This window comes from Ambystoma mexicanum, chromosome 6p (assembly GCF_040938575.1).
Source record: "Ambystoma mexicanum isolate Mex_15411 chromosome 6p, UKY_AmexF1_1, whole genome shotgun sequence".
Lineage (NCBI taxonomy): Eukaryota > Metazoa > Chordata > Amphibia > Caudata > Ambystomatidae > Ambystoma > Ambystoma mexicanum.
Window position 1 is genome coordinate 29,105,301 of NC_090935.1, and position 17,244 is coordinate 29,122,544.

At 48.1% G+C, this 17,244-nt stretch overlaps 1 non-coding gene across 1 annotated transcript; it reads left to right on the forward strand.

Moving 5' to 3' along the window:
* The first annotated feature begins 14,522 nt into the window (after positions 1-14,522).
* LOC138512820 (U6 spliceosomal RNA) lies at positions 14,523-14,629 on the forward strand. The gene has a single exon (XR_011281534.1). It is a non-coding gene; the product is annotated as a U6 spliceosomal RNA (small nuclear RNA).
* Positions 14,630-17,244: the final 2,615 nt, after the last annotated feature.

A 17,244-nucleotide genomic window follows, 5' to 3' on the forward strand; every position in this document is an offset into this window, starting at 1 on the left:
CCATTAGCCTCTCTGAAAAGTTGCTCAACTCAGTAGAATACCCAACTGCATTTAGAAAGTGTACCCAATTGCATTTAGAACCGTTCCAAGTTGCACTTAGAAGCATACCCAATTGCTTAGAAACACCAATTAGTCCTTGACTAGTTAAGCCCAGAAGTGTACCTATAAGTGTGAGTCACCGTCCCTAGAACCACAATCAGAAAACCCTCCTAAATCAACCCAAAGCTCACACCAATCATGAGCGGACCAACTCCACCAGTGCCCGTCAGAAATGACTCCCATGGACCCCCTCCACTCTCCGATCTGCCCTCCTTCCCCCCTCCCAAGACAACCCACCATCCTCCGCAATCCCTGCCAGCACCCTCACCAAACACCGAGCCAGGGGGGCACGATGGCGTGCCACCCACCCCAAGACCACTCATCTCCTGAACCCCACTGCTGACCAGCCAGCACTGCCCATGCCCGCTCCCCCCACTACCACACCCCACCCTGCAATCACCCACCCCCCGCCTTGCCATCATTCCCCTGCCACCTTCCCCCCCCCGACTGCACCCTTTCCCACCCTAATAACTGCACGCCTAGCCCTAGCGAGAACCGAAGCTGCCTCTGTCTCCCCCTCTCACCCCCCTACCCTCTCTCTCACACCAATCGCAGCAAAGAAACTAAAGAGGAAGCGTTCCTGGTCCCCCTCAACCTCTCTGCTCTCCTCGCCTCCCTTGTCTCGACCCACCACCTCTCTCCCACAATCTCCCCCATCCCCCATGACCTCTCCCTTCCTGAAACCCCTCTCCCTCGATTTCTCCTCAACCGCAACCGAAACTCCCAACCGCCCTCCCCCCATCCTCAAATCCCCCTCCCCAAACCTGATCATCCCACAACACACATCCACCCAACCCCGCCGGAAGCCAGCAAAACTCCTGGCTCGCCCTCTTTTCTCTAGCATCACCAACCCTACCCATCTCCCTCCACTCTCTCCCCCTCTGCCCAATCCCGCTGCAGCACCAAAACCAACCTTCCCTGCCGATGTGAACTGTATTCTATTTAACGCCCGCTCTGTAGCAAAAAACAGACATTGCATCTTTGACCTCCTCACCTCCGTCAAACCAGACCTAGTCTTCATCACCGAAACCTGGTTCTCTGATGACTTCAGCACAATCGCAAATGAAGCCTTTCCGCCCAACTACTGCCTCATCCCACTGAACCGTCCGTCCAGAGGAGAGGGGGGTAGCATTTGTCTTCAAATCTCTCTTCCACGCCTCAATCATGGACAACCAACCCTTCATTCCATCCTGCGAATCCCTCCTCGTTAAACTATCCCTCTCCCCGTCGCTCTCACACACCTTCCTAATAATCTACAGGCCACCTGGCTACGATAGACATTTCGCAAACAACCTTTGCGACTCTATTGCCACCCTCCAAATAAACCATCCCAACCTCACCCTTCTCGGAGATTTCAACATATGGCTCGACATCCCCACCAATCCTATGACACACGCCCTGATCAACGGTCTAGATGCAATTAATCTCCAACCCCACATAAATGGACCGACTCATTTTAAAGGACACACTCTCGACGCCATCTTTAGCTCCAACAACCAGATTCGGTTAAAGCCCCCCACTCCTATCATCTGTTCCGACCACTTCATTCTCTCATTTGCCATCCCCGCACCCGGCCCCCTACCCGTACCCGCATCTGAACCTCCTAACCTACGAAAATGCTGGAAAAAACTAATAATCACCCCGGACCTAGCCGAGGCACTCCTCCAGTCTCCACCACCTACCTGCCACCCTAACAACCAACTAAAACCTGTGACCTTTGACTCATGGCTCAACACATCTCTGATGCGACTCACCCCTCCATGCAAACCATCAACCCACTGTGGCCTGTTCCCCAGATGGTTCACTCCTGAGCTGAAGACCAGTAAACGACACTACAAATACATAGAACGCAATTGGCAAAAAGAGAAAACCCTCAAGACCAGGACCACCTTGGCCCGACACTTGTACCGTTACAAGGCCGAAATCCGGAAAGCTAAAAAAGCCCACTACAACACCCGAATCCTAAACTGCAAAAACCCAAGCAAAGAACTCCACAAAATCATCTCCGAATTCACCAACCCAACTTGTAATACGACCGTCCCGACCCCGTCACAATCACTGTGTGACTCACTCTCCCTCCACTTTTACACCACAGCTATTGAAAGGACAAAAACTCTAAACACCAAACTGGCACTCATACAACCAATTAACAATCCCCCTCCCATACCGGCCAGCCCGTCAACTGCAACCTCTACTCAACCAACGTTCGAATCCTTTAGTCCAATATCACCAGAACAATTTCTCAAACTTCTATCTGCCCGCAAACCATCTGGTTCCCCTCTGGACCCCTGCCCAGCCACAACCCTTAAGGAAATCTTTGCTTCCACCAGCGCAGGAGAACACGCAAGATCTATCATAAATGCCTCCCTTTCCTCCGGTATTTTTCCTGAAGCATTCAAAATGGTACACATCAAACCTCTAATTAAAAAACCCTTGCTCGACCCTCTCGAGCCCAAAAACTACCGCCCAATCTCAAACACCAGATTCCTTGCCAAACTCATTGACCGAACCGCCTACTCCCAACTAAACGCCTTTTTATCGAAGCCAACAAGCTCCTTGACCGCGCCCAATCAGGTTTCAGAACTCGGCACGGAACCGAAACAACCATAACCTCGATCTGGGACGACCTTAAAATGACACCAGACTCCGCAGGATGTGCAGCTCTAATCCTTCTCGACCTATCCGCTGCCTTTGACACGATCAATCACTCAATCCTCCTAGACCACCTCCACTCCCTAGGAATTTGTGGAACTGCTCTTAAATGGATAGCTTCGTTCCTCAAAGACAGGCACCAAATAACAACACTCTCCAGCTTTACCTCCCAAGCTCGACCAGTCGACACAGGAGTCCCTCAAGGAGCATGTCTATCCGCCCTCCTGTTCAATCTCTACCTGACCACCCTCCCACCAATAATTCGTTCACACAACATCCTATGTTACAACTACGCCGACGACAACTAATTCTAAAATTCCTGAACTCGAAACCCAACTCCCAACCCGACCTGGCATCCTGCCTTGTAAACATAGAGCGCTGGATGACCCAAAGCCACCTCTTGTTAAACCCCTCCAAAACAGAAATCATGGTTTGCGGCAACTCCGACCTTCTTCTGCACACTACCCTGGCCACCCGCCATGGGCAACTCACCTACACCCTCCAAAACAGTAAAAAATCTCAGATGCACCCTAGACTCCGACCTAACACTCTCGCGCCAAGTCAACAATGTCTCAAAGTCCTGCCACTACCACCTTAAAAACCTTAGGCGCGTCTTTCCATACCTCTCATTTCCCAACAGACTCTCCGCTGTCCAATCAATCGTTATATGCAGACTGGACTACGGAAACCCCCTATACCTCGGAATCCATGCCTACCAACTGAATAAACTCCAAAGAGCACAAAACGTGGCGGCCAAAATGCTACTTGCACTCAATCCAAGAGACCACATATCCCCAGCCCTTAAAACACTGCACTGGCTTCCCGTAGCTCTTAGGGTTGCTTTCAAAACCTTATGCCTCTCCCATCGAGCACTGCATAAAACTGGACCTCAATATCTTCAAGACAAACTAATACCTTATCATCCCTCTCACACACTAAGATCAAGCTCAGCCGGCCTCCTAGTAATTCCCAAGACAAATTCAGTCAGGCTCGGCGGATCATCTTTCTCTGCCCTGGCACCAACCCTGTGGAACTCACTCCCACCCCACATCCGCCTAACTGAGGACATAACGTCCTTCCGCAAACTACTGAAAACCTGGCTCTTCCCATAAAACCAATCTAGCATCATCACAATAATACCGACCCATCAAACTACATGAAGCGAGAAATGACAGCTAAATAAACTCGAATGTAAACTAGAAAGACAAAACAGGCCTAAACGAGTAAAGTAGATCAAAACAGTGAAACAGAAAACAGGAATAAATCATTGAGAAACTTGGAACTCTGAACCGATGAAAGGGACATAATGAATGAGAAGGGAATACAGTGAATGACATAAATGAAATAATTAGAATGGATGAAGCGTACAGAACAGACAAATACACTAAACGGAAGCGTGCAGTTAAGACTGGAGAGCAGATGAGTTGTGGAAAGCGGATGAATGTGGAGAGCGGATGAGTGTGGAGAGCGGATGAGTGTGGAGAGCGAATGAGTGTGGAGAGCGGATGAGTGTGGAGAGCGGATGAGTACAGAGAGCGGATGAGTGTGGAGAGCGGATGAGTGTGGAGAGCGGATGAGTGTGGAGCGTGGATGAGTGTGGAGAGCGGATGAGTGTAGAGAGCGGAAGAGTGTGGAGAGCGGTTGAGTGTGGAGAGCGGATAAGTGTGAGGAGCGGATGGCGGATGAGGGTGGAGAGTGGATGGCGGATGAGAGTGGAGAGCGGATGGAGGGTGAGAGTGGAGAGTGGATGAGAGTGGAGAGCGGTTGAGTGCAGAGAGCGGGTGAGTGTGGAGAGCGGTCGAGTGCGGAGAGCAGTTGAGTGCGCAGAGCGGTTGAGTACGGAGAGCGGTTGAGTGCGGAGATCGGTTCAGTGCAGAGAGCGGTTGAGCGCGGGGACCAGAAGAGAGCAGAGGAGCGTGGAGAAGGGACAAGTGTGGAGAGCAGATTAGTGCGAAGCAGATGATTGTGGAGAGCTGATGAATGAGGAGAGCGAAAAAGTAAATGTGTAGCGTGGATGGGCGTATGGAACGGATGTGTCTATGGAGCAAACGAATGTCTGATGTGGATGAATATATGGAGCAGACGATTGGGTGAAGCGGGTAAATGTGTGGTGCGGACGAGTGTGCCTAACAGCTGAATCCATGGAGCGGACAAAAAACATAGAGCAGATGAGTGTATGGAATGGATGAACAGACAGAGCAGACGAGTAGTTGGCTTTTCCGATGAGTGGATGAACCTGACGACCATTGTGGACTGAACGAGTGCCCTATCTGGAGCCGGTATGCAGACTAGACGAGTATAAACTACAAGAGTGTGCAGACTGGACGAGTGTGCGGATTGGACGAGTGTGCAGACTGGACGAGTGTGCGGACTGGACAAGGGTGTGAACTAGACGATGATAATGACTGGACAAATGTGTGGAGCGGACGAGTATGAGGAACGGACGAATATGTGCAACGGACGATACTTAATATGCTTTGGAATGAAGGAAACACTTGAAAACATACATCATACCACACCCCACGCTTACTCTCCCCCTTACACCACCACTCATCTAGAACACAGAGATACTATGACACCATTCAGTATAACTGTTCTCATATCTACATCTCCCGCTTACTCCACATCACTCTAAGTAATCATTGCTGGTTTCACACCCCCCAGCCAGACGTTCTCCTCAGGTCTAACGCAGCCACACTCGTTCTGGGTAAAACCGACCAGAGCGAACACATACTCCTGACCTCTCAACCACCACACCTACAGCTAAGAAGCGGCTAACACTCGTTTTCTGCACCAGCTGCACACATACCTGGTGTGCACACTCACTTTTGGACTCCCTCTACTCTCTCTACTGACCTGAACTTCGGTTCCCAAGGGCGTTCAACCTACCAGCGCTTTAAGACCATACCAATGGTATATAAGGCGCTATCTAAATGCTTGCAGCCATCAACTCTATCGCCCCGCTCAAACTGAGGAAACCCAACCAACGAGCACACCCTAACTCATGGTTTACTCCCCAGCTTGGAGTGTTACGCAAAGAGAAACGCTCAGCAGAGTCACGCTGGAGAAGTCACCACTCCGACGCCCACAAGGACAGTCTTCTGATAGCCACCCTTAACTATAAAGAAGCTGTACTCCAGGCAAAAAAAGATTCTTATAATAACCGCATTATGTCAGCCCAGTCCAATACTAAGGAACTCTTTAATATCCTTAAGGAACTCGAGACACCTGCATCCCCCCTGACTCTTGCTCCAAAGACAACACTTGGTGCACCAAGTCAGCACTCCTGGGTAAAATTGCTACCCTCCAATCTAAAATCAGGGACAAACAGAAATCCCTACAGCTTGACCAACCACCGACCACACCTACACTTAATACACATTTAACCTATCCGCAAAAATCTTTCTCCTTCTCCCCAATCACTACTCTCGAAGTAGAAAACATCATAAACAATTTAAAACCTTCCAATTGCCAAGGCGTCCCCTGCACAACACCTATTATCAAGGAAGCATCTCATGAGCTAGCCCCGTTCATTACAGCATTCATAAATGCTTCTTTCAAGACGGGTATTGTCCCCGACAACCTAAAGGATGCATGGGTTATCCCACTCCTCAAAAAACCCTCCCTTGACCCTAATATCCCAACTAACTTCAGACCTATCACTACAGTCCCATTCCTGCTCATGATCCTGGACCGTGCAGCCTACCTGCAGATTCAGGATTACCTCGAACTAAACAATCTCCTGGGCTTAAGACAATCAGGGTTCCGCCCTAAACATGGCACGGAGTCAGCTCTGATCGACTTGAAAACTCAGATGGAGTCACTGAAGGACAATGGAAAACTAGCTCTTCTCCTTCTCCTCGATCTCTCTGCGGCTTTTGATCTGGTCAACCACCAAATACTCTGCCAGCATCTCAAATCCGCAGCCCACTTCTCCGACTCTGCCAATGCCTGGATCCACTCATTCCTGAGCAATAGATCCATGAGGGTCTTCTCACCGCTGGCATCAGCGGATCCCTCCCCCATTCACTGTGGCGTTCGTCAAGGCTTGTGTGTATCCCCTACGTTGTATAACATATTCACCAAGCCCCTCTTCGATGTGCTTGACTATCTGGGTGTCTCCTACACTAACTACGCGCACGACACCCAGATACTCATCCCTATCACGGGAGACTACACAGCTGACACCAAAGTCCTTAACGATGTTTACTCGGTCATCCAGGCCTGGATGGCACAGCACGAACTTTGCCTTAATGATGATAAGACTGAGCTCTTACTTTTAGGATCAAATCATCGGCTCAACAAACTAGACCAAACCTACAAGTCCTTCATTATTGACGGCAATGACATTAAAGTCTCCAAAGATACTAAGACGCTAGGGGTCTATCTTGACTCTTCGCTTTCTCTGAACAGACAAATAAATGCAGTTAGGTCAGCTTCGGCCTATACCTGCAAACTTATCACTGCCTGTAGACCCTTCCTAAACCCCACCAACTGTATCACACTCGCCAGAACTCTTGTTATGGCCAAAATCGACTACTGTAGTGCTCTCCTCCTTAGGGACCAGTCAGTCTAACCTTAATAAATTGCAAACTGTACAAAATAATGCCTTAAGGGCAGCCTTAAACATCCCGAGACGCTCTCATATCTCCTCCGTCAGATTGGACTTACGCTCTCTCCCGGTAAAACAGAGAATTGCCCTGAAAACCCTAGCTTTGACCCACAAATGTCTGAACAACAACGCCCCACCTTACCTGTCCACTCGCTTCTCACGCCACACCTCCACTCGACCTACCAGAGCAGCCCAAACTCACAGCCTCATCGTGCCTAGATGCAAACTCCAAAAAGCTGGTGGGGTGAGCTTCCCCGTCCTGGCCTCCAAACTCTGGAACACCTTGCCCACACCTATCAGAATTGAACCATCATTCCACTCCTTCAAGAACAATGCTAAAACATGGCTGCTCTCCCAAGACTCATGAGACCTTGACACAGTCCAGACTCCATGTGGGGTACAGAACTGAATATGCATTTTCTCTCTGCTCTGTCCCTGTATTATACGCTGTTAATGGTACCCTTCGGGACATGTATATATGCTGTATATTTTTGTAACTTCTGTAACTACTGCTTTTTGTAACATGTTTAAGAGTATGTACATGTATATATGCTGTATATTTTTGTAACTTCTGTAACTACTGCTTTTTGTAAAATGTTTAAGAGTATGCGCCCGGTTGCCCCAGGGCCTGGTTTTTTGTGCTTTATAAATAAAATAAAATAAAATCAAATCAAACATAACATAACATTTCCCACAAGCATGGCAGTGCGACTGAGCTTAGCAAGGGAGCCCGAACCAAACAAGAGGTGTTTGGGGAGGGAGTGGGAGGAAGGTCAGGGAATCATTCCATGAGAAAATGATTTGAATAATAGAGCATTTTACATCACACTTTAAGCAAAAAAATGTGTAATAACCCTCATCATGCGTGCTTTATCAGGTGCCCATTTTAAATTGCATTATACAATCGTATATCCACTCCCACCTCAACCCTCCCCTCCCCCCAAATCAGTGCCCTGGCCCAGCACAAACACACATAACAAATTCACACAACATCCACTTGCTCTTTTTTATGAAACATGTACTAGCGCACCCATACACTCGCTCATTCATACGCATCACCCACCCGGGTATCATGCACTCACTCGTTCATTCACTCGTACATGCATTCATATTAAATACATTCTTCTTACCTTCAGCTTTTTTACCACATGAACTGGAACCAGGAAGCAAAAAGCATTTCCTGGTTTCTGCAAATGTGCCCAGGGAAACTTTAAGTTTCCCAGCCTGCATCCCCAATTGGCCATGTAAGGATGGGGAAGCAAAACGACACTGATCTTGCATGGTCGATTGTACATGCATGCTGGGGAACAGAAATTGTCAAAGGACACCATGTTTCACTTTGATACTTTAAGCCAGCCCAGTGGTGCTTCTTCAGTCACCGGAAGCAGCTGAGGGAGTGTTCAGTGTTAACTCTGGCCTGGTTCGGCTCCTCCATATGGGTGAGGGTACTGACGGGCCGGCGTCCTCTCGCCCTTTTTATACGAGCCATCACCGACAGTGATCATGCTGCATGTTAGGTCTGGGGTCCATGGTAATGATGTTAGAAGCCCATACAACAGTCTGGCCACAAGGACGGAGGAACCACAGTCACTGGTTCTACTTTTTGTAAAGGCTGACCTCAGATCCCTGCACTCTAAAAGATCCCACCTCTCAAAAAGTGAATGCATGTTGTCATTAAACCAAGTTTATTTCGCAATGCTTGTTGGGAGAGAGGCTAGACAACTCATTGAAGATTGAGCTAACCTGGATCTCCCTGAACCACAGAACAGATATTGTATATACACATTTTCATAACATTTAACACACTCCCACATGTTCCCTTAAAATGGAATTACCCAAAATACAAATGGTTTAGCCCTATACAAGGAATTCTAGTCCCCCAATCTCATTGGCTGCCTTCACTGTGGCACCACCCCCTTAGACATACAATTTAATGACAATGCAAATACAGGCCCAACCCTCTTCCTGGGTTCCTTCCAGCGGTTAAAGGTGCAACACAAACTACCAATTGTGCTACAAACCCTGCCCTCCATAGCAATGAGGAGGTTGAGGATGTAGTGATTCTATACTGCCATTAGCCTCAAAGCACACATTTCTTCCTTGATAGCACTAAATGCTAACTCTGAAGAGTTTGTCAACAAAAGCTGTTTGAATTGGGTAATTTAGAGTCATTTTGCTTGTGCTATGGCTTGAACACCTGGGGCCAGTAATGAGGCAAATAATATTTCAGATTTGCTAAAAAGTATGTTAAGATGGTCTGGAAAGTCCCAAATTACACAGAGGTTCTGGAGCCGGTTAAAACCGGACTCAATAACATAAATCGACAACGTACAAGGCAAAATCCGACTTTATTATCATCCAAATAAAGCAGGGACAGCATACAAGCATTGCATTTTTGGAGCTCTCACCCGTTACATAAAATCAATGCTTTATATATTCAACATTTGTCATAACTGACATCTTAGTTAACAAAAACCTACGGGAAATGGGGTTTAGATAATAGTGGTGATTACATATACATTTTATAGGGGTTAACATTTCTAATTGGGTAATGCTTGTCTGATGGCTCCTCCTGCAACCACCTCTAAAGTGATAAAGGTAAAAAGACATCATCTGTGCAATTTGTAATTGGCTGGCACTGTACTTCATTGGCAATGTAACATTGGAGATTTTCATTGGTTGACTCCCTACCAACCAACCTTGGACAACTCACAGGTCGTCAATACATGAGCCAGCCAGGAGTAGTGGGAGAGAGGTCCTTACCCTGCTTTCCTTTCAATTAAAGAAGATACCATCCCTCGTTTCTAGGCCTTGTGTGAGCCGTATCGTGTCTCAGTGTATGATTAAGGAGTAAGGCAGGTGCCCTATCTGTGCTAATTGCTAATGAATAGACTGTGTTCTTCAATCATGGTCCACGTGTGATGGGTCCATGCTTGGAATTATTTCACCCTTTATTTTTTGGGAGTTTAGCTAATATTGATGTGAATGTTATGTTTTCTCTTGCCAGTGGCTAACAAAGGCTGGTTGTACTCTTTAAAACTTTAATTAACCTGGGAGCATCCTTCTTGCATCCTAGCAATTGCTATCTCATGCTTTAACTGCAATGTTCTGACCCTCCTTTAATTCGCGGTAACCGTGGCTGTGATTACCAGCTCCTTCCTGAGCTATGCATGGATCTGTATTCCTGTGGTTTCAGCATGTTGTGTTCTTTTGAAGCCTTGAGACCTTTTGTTTAATTAGAAGCATGTTGTGGCTTCCATTTTGGAAAGATGGCTACTCATTACTGTTGTGTTTCTATGTTAGTGAGATACATTCATGTGTTGTTCATGTTGAATTCAGTGTATGCCTTGCTTATGTTGGTATTCTTCAAGTCTTATGGATGCTACGTTATTATTCTTCATGTATAAATACATATATTATCTAGTGTATGCGTTCTTCATGTGTGTTGAGCGCACATTTGCTTCTTGTGTCATTCATGCAGATGTATTGTCACAACATTAATTTGGTTGCTCGCGCCATCTTCAACTTAGATCACATCCATCTCTAGCTGTACCTGTCTGGGATATGGGCAGGACGGTTGGCTTAGTGAGTAGCATTTCTCACGTTTACGACATTTGGCCGGAAGAGTGGCAAAAGCTATGGATAACGTATTCATCTGCCTGCCAACAAGTCTATACTGCTCCCAGAAACCCAAACGGAAGGAAGAGGCACAGATGGCAAGGTAGCCACAGATGCAGATTTTGATACCCTACTTCTAAATGTCAAGTGTTTCTCCGGAACCACATAGATGGGCACATGCAGTGTAGCCAAACTGCACACACCCTGCCAGGCTGGAGACAATCACTGATAGGAATTTGCTCCACAAGTCCAGGCTGTGTTCAACAATGCAGATGTTCCTCCAGCCAGATCAGCAAGGTGTTATGTGACTGCAATTTCCATTTGTGCCACAGGCACTGTGCCATTGACCTTAAAACACAAGAAAAACGTGTAAATAGCTGATTCTTAACATGTTTCTTGGGCTCCGTGAGCCATGTCAGACATCTTATGTGATGGCCACAGATGTTCCAACTATTTTCATTAATTTGTGCTACCATTTCATCAGTATATCCCCTCATTCCACCAGCTCTAAAACTCTTCACCCCCTGCTCCCATTAGTTATCGATGACAACAGAGCCTTCAGAGTTTCAGCTGTACCCTTCTGGTACAACATACATTATTTTCCTGCTCCTTAACATCTTTTCTTATACATTCATCTTCATCGACAAGAATGGCTGAAGCTGTAACGGACTGCCCTTGAAACTGCCCTTCAACCCGACATAAGGCCAGGCACACCAAACAGGGTACAACTCTAGATTCTCTCTCATCTGGAATAAATAACCTAGGTGGCCAGAAGCATGGGGAATGAGTGAGCAGGTATCACAAGATCGTGGAGATTGCACTCTCATCTGGAATAAGTAACCTAGGTGGCCAGAAGCGCGGGGAATGAGTGAGCAGGTATCACACGAGCCTGGAGATTGCTCTCTCATCTGGAATGAATATCCAAGGTGGCCAGAAGCGTGGGGAATGAGTGAGCAGGTATCACGCGAGCCTGGAGATTGCTCTCTCATCTGGAATGAATAACCTAGGTGCCAGAAGCCTGCGGAATGAGTGAGCAGGTATCACAAGAGCCTGGAGATTGCTCTCTCACAGGGAATGAATAACCTAGGTGGCCAGAAGCTTGGAGAATGAGTGAGCAGGTCTCACACGAGCATGGAGATTGCTCTCTCATCGGGAATGAATAACCTAGGTGGCCAGAAGCATGGGGAATGAGTGAGCAGGTATCACACGAGCCTGGATATTTCTCTCTCATCTGGAATGAATAACCTAGGTGCCAGAAGCCTGCGGAATGAGTGAGCAGGTATCACGAGAGCCTGGAGATTGCTCTCTCACAGGGAATGAATAACCTAGGTGGCCGGAAGCATGGGGAATGAGTGAGCAGGTATCACACGAGCGTGGAGATTGCACTCTCATCTGGAATGAATATCCCAGGTGGCCAGAAGCGTGGGGAATGAGTGAGCAGGTATCACAAGAGCCTGGGGATTGCTCTCTCATCTGGAATGAATAACCTAGGTGCCAGAAGCCTGCGGAATGAGTGAGCAGGTATCACAAGAGCCTGGAGATTGCTCTCTCACAGGGAATGAATAACCTAGGTGGCCAGAAGCCTGAGGAATGAGTGAGCAGGTATCACGAGAGCCTGGAGATTGCTCTCTCACAGGGAATGAATAACCTAGGTGGCCAGAAGCCTGCGGAATGAGTGAGCAGGTATCACGAGAGCCTGGAGATTGCTCTCTCACAGGGAATGAATAACCTAGGCGGCCAGAAGCATAGGGAATGAGTGAGCAGGTATCACGAGAGCCTGGGGATTGATTGCTCATCTTGAATGAATAACCTAGGTGGCCAGAAGTGTGGTGAATAAGTGAGCAGGTATCACACGAGCCTGGAGATTGCTCTTTCATTTGGAATGAATATCCCAGGTGGCCAGAAGCATGGGGAATGAGTGAGCAGGTATCACACGAGCCTGGAGATTTCTCTCTCATCTGGAATGAATAACCTAGGTGCCAGAAGCATGGAGAATGAGTGAGCAGGTATCACGAGAGCCTGGGTATTGCTCTCTCCCCACCCCCTTCATATGCCTGTGCCAAACGTTCTCTGCTGTGAAATCATGTGTGATTACAGTCTTATCAACATGTGGTTAATTATATATTTTCACAGATTCTGTTTCCAGGTCTCTTGGCGACCGTAACAATACTTCATTAAACTCTATACCCCTTGACATCTGATAACTATTTACATTTGTTCTTCCCAATCCATTAAAACAGAAAACTAAAGAAAAAAGAAAACCTACAGAACAAAACATCCTAGGATTCATTTTACACATGACATTTCTTGAATATATTCAGGATTTCCATCAGTCTTGTACTGGTCTACTGGAGTGAAAAGAAATTTCTTAGACCATACTTAAATTACATTTTTATCCTTCTCCTGTGTCAGTGGAGGGATTGCGGTTGCTCATCTCACGCTGCTTAGGTGGAGCCAACTTTGATGCCTGTCCACTCTAACTGCTGTCAGAAGGTGAAAACCACCTTGTAGGGGCCGTGAAATCTGCCCCCTACTCCACCACCGCACAAATGTCTGAATGAAGATATCATCCTGACAGTTTTGGTTAAGGCCCAAGGAACTCCCTTAATTAATCGCGGAGAATCACTGCAGATTTCTGGCCATCTGCTGCAGTACGTACAAGGGTAAGTGCTGTACTCATATTACTCCCTGTGACTTTCTCATGTGGGAAAAGGCAGTTATCCTTTCCTGGCTGGTTCCTCAGATGGAACAATGCCACTTGTAGGCAATACAGCCAATTGTTCTCCAATTCACTGCATAAGTTACACATCTTCATCTTACATAAACCATTTAACCTTTGCACAATCCCGTTGGTCTGAGAGAACTACCCTGTCTTTATGATAATCACTGCTCTAAAATGATTGTAACAATGATACCTGCTGCCTGATTCATGGAATTATTTGCGCCGAAAACAGGGATTTGCAGGCAAAATGGTGCAAAAATCCCTGTTTTTCGGCGCAAATAATTCCATGAATCAGGCAGTTAGTGTTATCTCTTGTAAATTTGCAGGCCGAAAGAAATCTTAAATGAGCTTGAAAATGCATCTCTGGCTTGAAGGCGGCGGCAGCAGCAATCCGGGGCTCGCGGGGGTCCGCGCACTAGGCCGCTGCCTCACCTTGCCTTATCCTGGAACTCAACAGGCCCCCCCCACCAAGCAAACCCTCACAGGCCCTCTGGCTTTTCTCTGGCCTGTGGGACTATTGTGATGCGTCCAGGCACACAGCACCCAGCACCCAGGCATTATGACGGGAGGTGGCACTTTGCATGCAGCCTGGACCATGATCCTTTCTTCCTGCATTGCAATAGCCAAGCACGCGGAACCTTTCCTTTTGGGCCAAACCAGCAGCGAGGAAGCTTGGGTCGTTGGTCTTTGCCTCTTGGCTTCATAACGGCCCCAGAATCAAATAGTTTCTTGCCAAAGTTAGAGCATAACGAGTCAACCTAGGTCAAAAGGCAGCCGATGCGGTGGCTTTTATACACTGGCCAGTTCAGCCCCAAGTGTGTGCTCGCTTCGGCAGCACATATACTAAAATTGGAACGATACAGAGAAGATTAGCATGGCCCCTGCGCAAGGATGACACGCAAATTCGTGAAGCGTTCCATATTTTTAGACACGTGCGTGCCAGGACAGAAATACCTTTTATTGACAGAATAAAAGGGGCCCCGCTCCCGTGCTCCTCTTGTGCTTGCTTGCTTGCTTGCTGCCGCGAAGCCCTTCCCGTTTCTCTTGATCTCTCTACGCTGCACCGAGAGCGGCTGCCTTATCCTCTGCTGGCTGCTTATTTCTATATAGCGCTGCATTCTGACCCACCTCTAGGGGCTCATGGCAAAGAGCGCACAGCCCCTCAAGCTTCACTGCTTCTAGGCCCTATTCTTCATTGGAGCTGGCTGCATCTGGGTGTGTGATCTCTTTACCGACTCGTGCATTCTTTGCTCAGTGTCATTGGCCAACTGCTCCTTTAAAGCAAGCGAGGGGTGGCAGGGTCTGAAAGGCAGCGGATAGCACGAGAGAGAGTGTGTGCGCGTGTGCGCGCGTGTGTCTGTGTGTATGCAAATCATCAGTCAGCCAGGGCCTGCTGGGAGCCCATTCCGCCAGGCCCACCGGCTTTTGGACAGCTCCCAGATGGTTGGAGAAGGACCAGGCTGGGTTAGGCCACAAAGCAGAGTGTAGAGACATCGCGAGAGCCCGCGCTCTCGCGAGATCTCGCCACTGCATCAAGCTCCGCCCCCGCGCGCTTCGCGCGCATTATGGGACGAGCGGGCGATACGATAAGGTGCGTCCCACATAGCCCTCCTGCTACGGGGGCCCGCTCCTTATACGGCTTTCACTTGGACCAACAGGAACTTTCTCTCTGCCACTTTAGGCCCGTTGGCCTTTATCATTAATGCACTCACGTTGGGTGCATATTGCATAAATCTGGTTGAGTAAATAAATACATCGACACCAGATCAGAGGCTCCTGTCTTCATTGGGATAATTATACTACATAAATTGGCGACGAGGACCACCACCAGACCCCACGGAAGAACATGCAAGGAGCAACGCCACCGCCGCCATTTCTCCAGACTCCAGGTAGGCCTGCCATTCCATGGCCACAATGGCAGCCCCTATTCACGACATATGTTGAGGCCCTAGGAGGGGCGGGGTTTTCAGCGGCGAGGCGCAGGGCCATGCTATTAAATGCCCTGGGGGTGGAAGGACAGAGAATATTCGAGAGTCTCACCCCGATACCAGTGGCTGGCGACAATGACGATGTTTTCAAGGAGGCGGTCAGGAGAATCGTAAAAAGGTTTGCCAGTAAAGAGAACACAGTGCTCCACCGAATACGGTTTTACACACGAAAGCAAGAAATATCTGAACCAGTCGACGATTACGTCACCAAGCTGAGGGAATTAGCGGCGCTGTGTAACTTCGGCAACAACGCGGAGAGTCTCATTTGTGACATGTTGGTCGTCCACACTAACAGCCAGAAGGTCCAAGATAAGTTTATAGTTGAAAAAGAACTGCAGTTGGAGAAAGCGATTGAGATCGCCAGGGCAGTCGAAGAAACGGCAGGAAGACGTAAGGAGCTTACTGGGGCCCAGAGTTCGGCAGAAATACAAGCTGTGAGTTACCATGCAAGAAGAGAGAGGCTGGCTGCTGACATGAAAGAAGGGAGAGGGAACAGAAAAGAACCCCTAAAGAGTCACAGGTGCACCAGCACAAAACACCTGGCGTTTGACAGGGAGTGCCCAGCCAGAGACAAGGAGTGCTCCATTTGCAAACGCATTGGCCATTTCTCCATCGTGTGTCGTGGAGGAACAAGAAAGTCTCCAGCCTCAATGCAGATCGCAATCCGGAGAAAGAGTCATCCTCCGACGATGAAGGGAGATCATGGTTAACAGCATAAGAGCGAGGAGAGAGAAGCCCCACTGCGTGATCAAAATAGATGGAATAGAAACTAGGGTCATGGCGGATTCAGGGTCCGATCTAACGATCCTCCCCGTTCGCACGTATAAGGACATGGTGGGAAAGGAAAAGGTGCAAGTGCTCACAACAAAGCACAAACCCACAGTGTTTGGAGGGGCCTCAGTCGATCTATTAGGATACATCAACGCCAAAGTCGAATTTAAAGGAAGGGAAACCACGACCAGGGTCTATTTCAGTCATGAAGGCCCAGCAGTGCTAGGGTGGGACGACCAGGACAAGCTGAAAATCAGACTGGATCCCAGCACTGAAGAACAAGTCCTGTCAGTCAGGGCGACAAGAGGACCCGTGGTCAAAAGCGACTACCCAACTCTGTTCTCAGAGGAGCCGGGGCACATCAAGGGATTTCTCCACAAGATAATACTCAAAAAGAATGCTGTCCCTGTAAAGCACCGAGTGAGGCCAGTACCAGCCACGGCAAGGGATACCCTTAGAAGTCAGCTGGAAAAGATGAAAATGGAGGCCGTCATAGAAGAAATCGAAGCATCTGAATGGCTGAGCCCTGTCGTGCTCATAAAGAAACCCCAATCACAAGAACTCAGGGTATGCATAGACTTACGCAGCTTAAACCTGGAAGTCGTCACTGATAACTATCCCCTTCCAAGCATAAATGAACTCATTCTGCTAATGAAAGAAGCCAAGATATTTTCGAAACTGGACATGAGGAATGCATATCATCAAATACAGCTACATGACGAATCGAAACCCCTCACGGCATTCATCACTCCATTTGGCACATACCAATTCACCAAAATGCC